Below are 12093 nucleotides of genomic sequence, written 5' to 3'. Positions count from 1 at the left end.
AACTTCAGCAAATCCAGGGCTTCCAGCATGCTAGAGATGTGAATATCATGAAGGGTGATATTGAGGAGATGAAGAAGGCCATTTCAGATAAAATAGACTCTAAACTTCCAGACACTGCAATGATTGACATCAAGAGGCAATTAAGGAAAAATTCTGATCTTACAACCAAGATAGAATCCTTGGATACAAGAGTGTCAGCTATGGAAGCATCTTTGACTGCCATTCATCTCCATCAAGCCCAACAGACTGATCTACTTCAAAAACTGGTGGCAGCTCAAACCCCCTCCACAACTCAACTTGATGATAACAAAAAGGGGGAGAAAGGACCAAGTGAGGGGGAGAAGCTTCAGATACAAATCAGTAAAGTAATTATGCCTTCAATTACTATCTCAAAGCCACCAGTCACAGATGGTATAGATCTAATTCAAGCAGCAGCAGCCAACTTGAAAGTTGTTGAGAAGGAAAAGTTGAGTTTGGTCAACTGGGAGAAGATTGATGAGGAGATACAGAAGAAGTTTGAACTTGTCAAGGAGCCAGTTAAGTCAGCCATTCATCACTCTCAAGTCAAGCAAATTAGTGTGAATGAGATGAGCATGAACTATCTGGAAAGAGGACAATCTTCCTGCATCAAGCCTCCAAAGGCTGAAATAATTCTTAAACCAAGGGCAAACTACTCTAAATCATCTTTGAAGAACCCCTTGGACACTGTGTATGAGACACACAAGCCTGATGAGAAGAAGCTTCTGTCAAGATCAATTGCCTTCTATAAATATCCAGCTGATTCAGCTTCTAAAAGGAGGATTGCTAAGATTTTCAGAAATGGGAAAGAAATTTGTGTGGTGGCTGGACACCCTCAATTTGCTCAAGCAAAGAGAGAAGAAAAAGCTAGATTGAAGCAGGAAAAGAAGCAGGCTGCTCTAGATGCTAAAAAGGCTAAACAGAAGAAAGAGCAGATTGCTATCTTGGCCAAGCTACATGCTGTAAATTCATCACAACAAATTTCCTCTCAACCATCTGAAGCTACTGAATCAAGGAAGCAAGTTGAAGAACAGAAGAAATCTCCAAGAAAGAAAGAATTGGCTAAAAGAACTAAAAGGAGACTGGATATTGTTGACAAGGAATTGGAAGATCAATTTCCTAAGGAATCCACACCAGCTACAACTCAAGCAACAAAGCCTTCTGTGGTAATTGAAGACATAAGGGTGGTGGATCCCTACAGGAATATTCATGGTGAACCTATTATGCCCAAGGATGAGCCAATAGAATGGGAGAACATTCTAATTCCAGACTTCAATCTACCAATCCTTAGCAAGCCAAAAAGGACAAAGTCAAGATCAGTCAAGAAAGTGAAGCTGTCACCTCTCAAATCCAAATCTATAGTCAAAGTTCAGCCCAAAGTCAATAAGGGAGACTATCTGTACTTGTGTGACATCAAAGAATTTTCTTATCTAAATCTCTATCTGGATGAAGTAAGAGGTATTGATGCATACAGAAACCTACCTGAAAGGTTAGTGTTCAAGTACAAAGGAGGAAAGGAGATTCAGTGGCCACTTCACAGGATTCTTCAAGAGAGCCAAGCTGTATTGATTAAAGTTTACTCATCCTTCAAGAAGAACTTTGGGTTCAATGTCACTACAAGAAGACTAGTATTGAAGAAGACTGAAGAACTAAGGAGTGTTAGAGCTAAAGATGCACTCCCAAAGACTCTAATCATCCCTTACACAGGGAGAAGAGTGCATCTAAGGCCCTACTGGCTGATGAAGTTCATTGATGACAAAGGTGTGAGAAGATTCTTCATATTGGAAGACCAATTGAGTATCTCTAGCAATGAGACTCTTTTGGAAATGCAAGGAAAACTAAATCTCTCAGAATCTGATGAACTGGAATTCCACAGGCAGCTCCAAAATCAGATTGATGAAAACAACAGAAAGCTTGGAAGAAGATCCAGACCTTCAAGAAACTAGATAAATCTGTTCAGGCTAGAGGAGCATCTTGAAAATGACTGTGAGCAAAACTTTGTACATTTCTGTTATTTGAAGCACTTTTCAGTATTATCTACGTTTCTTTAAAGTTATATTTTTAGGGTGTTTTGTTATCATCAAGTAACTCTTAATTTATGGCTATAATTCAGTAGACATAAATTGGGGGAGATTGTTGTGCATATGTTGTGTACTTGATGATTTCATGAACAAAACACCTTAGAAGATTTTACTTAGTGAAATAATGTAGCACTCGACGGATAAGAATTATAGTCCCGACGGATAACTGATTATAGTCCTGACAGATGATGACTTATTATCCATCGAGTGAGTAGCTTATGTAACAATAAGTATGTAGCACATTTCTGCATTCGCCATTATGTAGATTCTGTAAGTAGTATTCAAGTCATGTTGACTTTAACTAGATGTACAGAATAGGTTGATTAATTGTACATAGATGATGTCTTGTAATTCTGCATAAGTGAAATAAAGTCAAGTGCCAGTTTGCTACCCGACGGATAACCTACAATGAAGTCGACAGATGATCAATATCTCGACGGATGATCAATCTCGACGGATGATCATGAACCCGACGGATGAAGAATTCAAATATCAGTTGACAGTGACAACACAGTCACATACGTCGAGTGGATGTAAATAGAATGTGCTAGCCTATTCAACTGGGTTTTCGAGAACAAAGAAGCATTGCCATTTCCATGCTATTATGAAGATATTCAAAGATGCTGGAATAGAGTAATGAAGTAGCATTGTAATAGATTAGATAGTTTTTGTTTTTATTATCTTGTCTTATTACTTTGTAATCTTGGTGATATATAAACCAAGAAGTAGCAAATAGAAACAATAATCTGAGAGACAATTTGTAAGCAGAATTCTTAGCATTTCTCTGTATTCTCAACAGTTCAATATTTATAAGCAGTTGTGAGCATTCTTGCACACAGGGCTCTCTCGATATATAATATATATCTATGGTGGAATCATTCAAATCCACCATAAAGTTTTTAAAGACTCTTGTTTTTAATTACTTGTGTTTTGATTCACTTAAGTTTTATTCCGCATTGTGCTAATCAATACACTTATATTTATATTTGAGTTAGAATATTTTATTTCAAGAAAAAGTTTCAAGAATTCAATTCAACCCCCCTTCTGTAATTCTTGTCATATTGTTAAGGGACTAACATATATATATATATAGTCACGCATAATCAGAACCACAGCCACTGAGACCACCAGCCAGAGGCGGTGGCGGCTTACCGGAAATTGGCCGCCGGGAGGAGAGGTACAGAGACAGCAAAAGAAGAGAAGAGAGCAGCCCCCCCCCCGGTGCGCAAGTGTTTATATTTTACCCTCCTGTTTCTCTTTTTTTTTGTTATATTTCTGCTGTACAAATCAATGCAGGACACGTAGTAGTACAATTCCTGTAATTCAAACACGTGTACTATTGGATAATTACGAAGATTCGAAGACCCGGTTTATCCCGAAATTCGAAATTAACGGACAACGGTGCACGCGAAACAATCTCAGAAATATCATAAATATCCCGAAGTTTATAAAAACATAAATTTTATAATTTTAAAATAATTTCCGATACACAATTCATACCCGCTTTTATCAATTAAACGAATCGACGCGCGGGTGAAACTAACTCCGAAAATTTTCCAAAATAATTTAAAATTCTCAGAATAATACGAACTTAATAAAATATAAGTTTCATAAACTTTGAAGATTTCCATAATTAAATATGGATTTTACCATTAAACACACTCAGAAAATCATTTAAAAATAAATAATTAATGAAATATTGATTTCTCAATTTTATAAAGTTCTAAAATTAATTATTGAAATTATAAAATTATAAAACCAATTTTAGACATCATCCAAATATTTATGGAATTAAAACTATAATAAAATTACTTTTACAAACGACATATAATCATATAACTCAATAATAATTCACACAGTCAAATCCCACATATCAACAGATCACAATTAATTAAATAACAATCAATAACTGCTGCCAAAGTCATTACACATATTTATTTAATTATTTAAACCTTTATTACACTTTTAAATATTAGAATAAAAAGAAAAACACACGAGTCGTTACACTAAGAACAATGATATTCAGTCTATAATTATTAGACTAGCCATCGCGGATAACATCTTTGAGATCAAGTCGAGCACGATTCAGATGATACATAATTCAGTTCATTTTGGGGGTTCTCCTATAGAAGATCCCAACATGCACATCAAGGATTTCATCGAGATCTGCGATACTTTCAAGTTCAATGGGGTGTCTGAAGATGCTATGAAGCTGAGGCTTTTCCCATTCTCTTTGAGGGATAAAGCTAAGTGCTGGATACATTCTCTACCAGCAGGTTCTATCACCAAATGGGAGGATCTTGCTCAAATGTTTCTCACTAAATTCTTCCATATGACGATGACAGCTGCAATCAAAAATGCACTTACTCAGTTTGCGCAACAATCTGGAGAATCTTTGTGTGAGGCTTGGGATCACTACAAAGAGATGCTTAGGAAGTTCCCTCACCATAGCATGCCTGATTGGATGATCATAAATTGTTTCTACAATGGTTTGGGCGCAAAGTCTAGACCTATGCTCGATGCAGTGTCAGGTGTAGCCTTATGGGCCAAAAGCTATGATGAAGCTTTTGAGTTGATTGAGCTAATGGCAGCCAATGAATACCATAATCCAACTCTGAGAATGCCGCAAGGCAAGGTAGCAGGAGTTCTGGAAGTGGATATAGCTACTTCTATAACTGCTCAATTTCAAGCTTTGACGATGAAAGAGGATTCTTTGGCTAATTATGAAGTTAATCAGATCACTAGTAGTTATGAGCTTTATGCAGGCGCACGTGAGACTAAATATTGTGCTATTTCTAGTGAATCATCTCAGTTTGTGAGCAACTTTTAGAGGTCAGAGCAACAAGCTCTAGCCACTTATCATCTCAACAACCGCAATCATCCTAACTTCAGCTGAAGTAATAATCAGAATGTGGTACAACAACCTTATCAGCCATATGCCGCAAAGCATTATAACCCTCCTGGTTTTCAACAACCGCAATATGTACCAAGACAATAGCTCCAACTTTAGCAGCTACCACAATCTAATGAAAAATCTGAATTGGAGGAGTTGAGGCTCATGTGTAAGAGCCAAGCGATTTCTATCAAGACCTTGGAGAATCAAATTGGGCAGATTACTAATACCTTGCTGAATCGACAACCTGGTATACTCCCTAGTGACACTGAAGTGCCAGGCAAGAGGGAAGCTAAGGAGCAGGTTAAGGCAATTATATTAAGGTCTAGAAAGGTTGTGAATCCCGAAAAATCTCAAGTTCCAGAATCTAAAGTTGTGGCTGAAGAAGATATGTCGAAGGAAGCAGAAGTGAAACCAAGGAAGACGGTTGTTGTCAACACTCCTCCTGAGGGTAATACAGGGGAAAAATAGGTCTATCCTCCACCTCCTTTTCCTAAGAAACTGCAGAAGCAAAAGCTGGATAAGCAATTTGCTAAGTTTTCAAGAAACTTCATATCAACATACCTTTCACTGAAGCTCTTGAACAAATACCTAGTTATACGAAGTTCATGAAAGGTATTCTCTCTCAAAAAGTGAAGCTCGATGACTTAGAGACCGTTGCTCTCACGGAGGAATGTAGTGTTGTGCTGCAATAAAGGTTGCCTCTGAAGCTTAAAGATCCCGGAAGATTCACTATTCCTTGCACCATTGGAAAAATGTCATTCGACAAATGCTTATGTGACTTGGAAGCTAGCATCAATCTGATGTTTTGTCTATCTTCAGGAAGTTGGGTTTACCTGATCCAAAACCTACATATATGTCCTTGTAGTTGGCCGATCGCTCTATTACATATCCACGAGGCATTGTGGAGGATGTATTGGTCAAAGTGGACAAACTCATCTTTCCTGTTGACTTTGTTATTCTTGATTTTGAGGAAGATAGAAGATTCCCATAATATTGGGAAGACCTTTATTGGCTACTGGCCGAACCTTGATTGATTTACAGAAGGGTGAGCTTACTACGCGAGTTCAAGATCAGGATGTAGCCTTTAATGTGTTTAATGCCACGAAATTCCCTACTGATGAAGAGGAGTGCTTTAAGGTGGAATTGGTCGAATCTGTGTTTACTTCAGAATTGTATCATATGCTAAAATCAAATGCCTTAGAGAAAGCGTTAATGAGGGATTCCGATAGTGAAGATGATGAAAGTGATGAACAGTTACAATATTTGAATGCTTCTATGTGGAAGCGAAGATTGGAAATGCCTTTTGAATCTCTTGGATTAGAAGAGCTGAAAAATTCTCCAAAGCACCTCAAGCCATCTATTGAGGAAGCTCCTACACTTGAGCTTAAGCCTTTGCCTGAACATTTGAGGTATGCGTTTTTTGGTGATACATCTACTTTGCCTATTATTATTGCATCTGACCTTTCAGATAGTGATAAGGAAAAGCTTTTGAGAATTCTTAGAGAGTTCAACTCGGTAATTGGATGGACTATAGCAAATATCAGGGGATTTAACCCTTCTTATTGTATGCACAAAATTCTACTAGAGGAAGGAAGCAAGCCTATTGTTGAGCAACAGAGAAGGCTAAATCCAATCATGAAAGATGTGGTAAAGAAGGAAATTCTCAAGTGGCTAGATGCAGGGATCATTTATCCCATTTCTGACAGTTCTTGGGTGAGCCCGGTTCAGTGTGTGTCGAAGAAAGGAGGTATCATTGTGGTTGCTAATGAAAAGAATAAGCATATTCCGACTCGAACAGTCACGGGGTGGAGAGTTTGCATGGATTACAGGAAGCTGAACAAAGCTACAAGGAAAGATCACTTCCCCTTCCTTTTATTGATCAGATGCTTGATATATCGGTTGGGCATGAGTACTACTGTCTTTTGGATGGCTATTCGGGTTATAATCAGATTTGTATTGCTCCAAAAGATCAAGAAAAGACTACCTTCACATGTCATTTTGGTACTTTTACCTTCAGAAGAGTATCTTTTGGGATATGTGGAGCACCAGCCACATTTCAGAGATGTATGATGGATATCTTCTCTGATATGATTAGAAATAATGTAGAAGTGTTCATGAATGACTTCTCTGTCTTTGGAACTTCTTATGATGAATGCTTGCACAATCATGGTTTAGTGTTGAAAAGGTGTGTTGAGACCAATCTGGTCCTCAATTGGGAGAAATGTCACTTTATGGTGCGCCAAGGCATCATTCTTGGGCACAAGGTCTCTAGTAAGGGCCTGGAGGTGGACAAATCCAAGGTAGGGGTCATTGAAAACCTCCCCCACCAATTTCCGTTAAAGGAATTCGCTTGCGGGTTTTTATAGGCGTTTCATCAAGGACTTCGTTAAAATTTTGAAGCCATTGTGCAATTTGCTAGAGAAAGATGTTCCTTTCAAGTTTGACAATGAGTGCCTAGCTGCTTTTGGGAGCTTAAAGAACAGTTTGATTACGGTACTTGTCATAACTGCACCTGATTGGAATGAACCATTTGAAATGATGTGCGATACAAGTGATTATGCAGTTCTTGGACAAAGGAAGAACAACATATTTCATGTGGTCTACTATGTTACTAAGACCCTCAATGGTGCTCAACTAAACTACACTACTACTGAGAAAGAACTATTGGCCATTGTCTATGGTTTTGAGAAGTTTCGATCTTATTTGCTTGGGATGAAGGTGACAGTTTTCACTGATCACGCTGCTATTCACTATCTTGTCTCGAAGAAGGACTCGAAGCTTCGATTGATTCGCTGGGTTCTTTTACTTCAGCAGCTTGAGTTAGAGATCAAAAATAGAAAAGGTAGTGAGAATCAAGTCATTGATCATCTCTCTCGTTTAAAGGATCCAAGTGCAACTTCACAGGATAAGTCTTTGATAAATGAGTCTTTTCCTAATGAGCAATTGTTTGGGGTGCAAGCAGAAGAACCGTGGTTCACCGACATTGTGAACTACCTTGTGAGCAATGTTATGCCTCCAGACTTGACTTATGCTTGAAGGAAGAAGTTTATGCTTGAAATGAAGTGGTATATGTGGGATGAACCATTCCTATTCGGCAAGCAGCTAACTAAATCATCAGGAGATGTATTTTGTACAGCGAAATGGGGGGATCTTGCGAGACTGCCATTCGACTGTTTATGGAGGCCACTATGGTGGAGAAAAGACAACAGCTCGTATCCTTCAAGCAGGATTCTTCTGGCCGACTTTGTTTAAGGATGATCATCAGTTCGTTTTAAAATGTGATTGATGCTAGCGTATTGGTAATATGTCCAAGAGGGATTAGATGCCTCTTAGGGTGTGTTTGGTATTGCTGTTGCAGACAGCAACAACAGATTTTCGCTGAAAAGCAGTTAAAAAACTGTTTGGTAAAATTTAAAAGCTGCTTTTCTGAAAAGTGTTTTTGGCCTAAAAGCTATTGTTAGAGAAAGCAAGTCCCCCATGCTTTTAGAAAAATCTGCTTTTCAGCTGTTGCAGGAAGCAGGTGTTGATTTCACCATCAAACCTTACCAAAAGCATCATTATTTTTATTTTTTTGCATCAAAACATATACGTATCAAAAAAATTACCAAACAGTCATCTGATTTTTAGAACAACACTTTTTTCAGCAACACTTTTTCTAACAGCACAACAATTTTTAACAGCAATCCCAAACAGAGCCTTAATATGCTTCTCGAGGTTGAGGTCTTTGATGTTTTAATTGACTTCATGGGGCCATTTCTCTCATCTTGCAATAATTAGTATATCTTGTTGGCGGTTGATTATGTGTCGAAATGGGTGGAAGTCAAGGCTTTGCTGACTAATGATGCGAAGGTAGTGCTTCATTTTCTTCACAAGCAGATATTCACAAGATTTGGGACTCCAAGAGTCATAATCAGTGACGAGGGATCGCATTTCTGCAATCTCAAGTTCACTGCTATGATGCAAAGGTATAATATGAATCATCGCATTGCTACAGTCTACCATCCTCAGACTAATGGTCAAGCTGAGGTATCTAACAGAGAGATTAAGCGCATTTTAGAGAAAGTTGTGTGTCCGTCATGGAAAGACTGGTCTTTGAAGCTGGATGAAGCTGTTTGGGCGTATCGAACAGCATACAAGACTCCGCTAGGAATGTCACCATTTCAATTGGTTTATGGGAAAAGATGTCATTTGCATGTGGAGTTAGAGCATAAAGCGTATTGGGCTTTGAAGAAAATGAACCTTGATATGGATGTAGCTGGAAAGAAAAGGATGCTTCAATTAAATGAACTCGACGAGTTTCGACTTCAAGCGTATGAGAACAACAAAATATACACGAAGAAAGTCAAGAGGTGGAATGATAGGGGTCTAGTGCTTAAATCATTTGTGCCGGGGCAACAAGTTCTTTTGTTCAACTCTCGTCTTCATCTTTTTTCTGGAAAATTGAAGTCGAGGTGGTCAGGGCCGTTTGTTGTCAAAACTGTGTTCCCATATGGAGCGGTGGAGATTTTGGAGGATGATCCGGGCCAAGCATTCAAGGTAAATGGACAACGATTGAAGCATTACTATAGCGATAAGGAAAACCGTGAGGTGGTTAATGCCGTTTTGTTGGCAACTTGATCTCGGAAATTCTACGTCAAGCTAACGACGTAAAGCAAGCACTTTTTGGGAGGCAACCCAAGTTTTTTGTAGATTAGTAGATAGAGGAAGAAGAAAATAAGAAGAAAATGCCAAAAAAATCAAAAAATGGAAAAATTCAGTGTCAACTACAATAGCACAGAACAAAGATTAATTCCACTGTATCAGCTTCCACATGTTCCCTTATGAAATGATATCTGATACTTATGTGCTTAGTCATTGAATGGTGCACTGGATTTCCTGTCATTGCAATAGCACTTTGATTATCATAATATATAGGAATAGAAGAGTAGTCTAACCTATAATCCAGCAGCTGATTCTTCATCCATAGAATCTGAGCACAACAACTTTCTGCAGCAATGTATTCTGCTTCTGTAGTTGAAGTGGAAATTGACTTTTGTTTCTTGTTGTACCAAGAAACTAATCTGCCTCCAAGAAATTGGTAGCTTCCAGAAGTACTTTTCCTGTCTATTTTGCATCCTGCAAAATCAACATCTGAATATCCAATTAGCTTAAAGTTTGAATCTCTAGGATACTATAATCCCAGATTCATAGTACCTTCGAGATACTTGAAGATTCTTTTTACAGCTAATAAATGAGGCTCTCTAGGGTCAACTTGGAACCTTGCACAGAAACAGGTAGCATACATGATATCAGGTCTATTAGCAATCAGATATAGGAGTGAGCCAATCATACCTCTGTAGTTAGTTATATCTATTGAAGAACCAGTATTTAAATCTAACTTGGTTGCAGTGGCCATAGGAGTTGATGCAGTTGAGCAGTCCTGCATTCCAAATCTTTTGAGTAAGTTCCTGGTGTATTTGGCTTGATTTATGAAGATTCCTTTATTAGTTTGTTTAAATTGTAACCTCAGAAAGTAACTCAACTCTCCCAACATACTCATTTGATACCTTGACTGCATTAGCTTTACAAATCTCACACAGAGTTTATCATTAGTAGATCCAAAAATGATATCACATGTATATGTACTAATAACAAGTCCTTATCATGGTATTTATAAAAGAGACTTTTATCAGTTGTACCTCTTGTGAAACCACTCTCTAGCAGAAATAGAGCAAGTGTTTCATATTAGGCCCTTGGATCTTGCTTCAATCCATAGAGTACCTTATCCAATAAGTAGACATGATCTGGATACTTTGGATCAATGAACCAGAATTAGCAAGATGATTCGTACTACCACAGTTTGATTATGTCTTTCTAAGTGCATTAGGAGGGGTTACATAGTTTCCATTCTTATTAACACCTACCTTGCCATTCCTAGTTTTCCTAGACTTTTTCCTCTTGTCTTTCATGTGTAAATCCTTCAGCTTTTGCTTCAGCTGTTTCTGAGTCATTGAACCAATATTTACTGAGTTGGTGTGAACTTGTTCACCTTTTTCAGTAATTTAGTTTGATCTAGGTGCTGAGGTAGTACCTTCCTCATGAATAGATTTAACATTTTAACACTTGGATTAAACTTAATGGTCTTTACTTGAACTTTGTTCAATTTGACATGACTATCAGTTTTTATTGGTTCTGTTATCTCAGTTTCTTTTCCACTTTTCTTATCAGAATTAGATCTAGCTGAATATCCTAATCCTGATCCCCAATAATCTTTTTCCAAGATTTGTCTTTCCTGAGTTAGTTCAGAGTTTAATGATGACTTCTCTTTCGTTAGCTAACTCATTTACTAGATAAGCATGTTTTTCTAACAATTTTTCTTTAACATAAACAACATTATCTCTTTCTTTTTGAAATTTTAGCATGGAAAGTAACTCAGTTTCTAGGTAGTCATCCCTTTTCTTAAGCACAAAGTTTTCACTCTTGATTCTATTATTCTCCAAAGTCTGATCCCTAAAACTAATATGCAGTGTCTTAAGAAATATTCTTAATTCACAGATATCATCAGTATCAAATGTAAGAGTAGACTGAGGTACCTTTAATTCAGCAGTGTTGGTCTCAGCATCAGCATTTTCCATAAGAGCATAATTGATCCCATCTGAGTTTGATGAATCATCCCGGTTTCTCTTCCTTGAGATCAAAGCTTGTTTCTTCTCACCTTTGGGTTTTTTACAGTCAGCTATAAAGTGTCCAAGTCCATCACAGTTATAGCATCTCTCTTTTGACTTGTCAGGTTTTCCAGATCTAGCTTCCTTCCAATCAGTATCTCTTATGTTGTTCCTCTTATCAGAGTTTGAGGAACTGGAGCCTTTTCTGGAAAATCTTCTCCCTTTCTTGAAGTTTTTGTAGACCATTTTCTTGAAGCTCTTAACCAGTAGGGCAGCCATTTGATCCATATCTTCATTGTTGTTATGATCACTATCAATATCTGATTCAGTATCAGGATTTGAGTCATCATCAGAATTTGATGATTCAGTATTTGACTTAGCAATTATGGTTTTCCCTTTGCAGTAGCTTTTCCTCCTAGCTTTCTCCTTTGGCTTCTCTTCAACTTTAAGTGCA

At 37.7% G+C, this 12093-nt stretch overlaps 1 non-coding gene across 1 annotated transcript; it reads right to left on the bottom strand.

Moving 5' to 3' along the window:
* Positions 1–4446: 4446 nt before the first annotated feature.
* LOC141681339 (small nucleolar RNA R71) lies at positions 4447–4553 on the bottom strand. The gene has a single exon (XR_012558780.1). It is a non-coding gene; the product is annotated as a small nucleolar RNA R71 (small nucleolar RNA).
* Between the last annotated feature and the right edge of the window lie 7540 nt (positions 4554–12093).

The sequence above is a fragment of the Apium graveolens genome, chromosome 8 (genome assembly GCF_009905375.1).
Source record: "Apium graveolens cultivar Ventura chromosome 8, ASM990537v1, whole genome shotgun sequence".
Classification (NCBI taxonomy): Eukaryota; Viridiplantae; Streptophyta; class Magnoliopsida; order Apiales; family Apiaceae; genus Apium; species Apium graveolens.
This window is presented reverse-complemented; position numbering and strand designations above follow the sequence as displayed.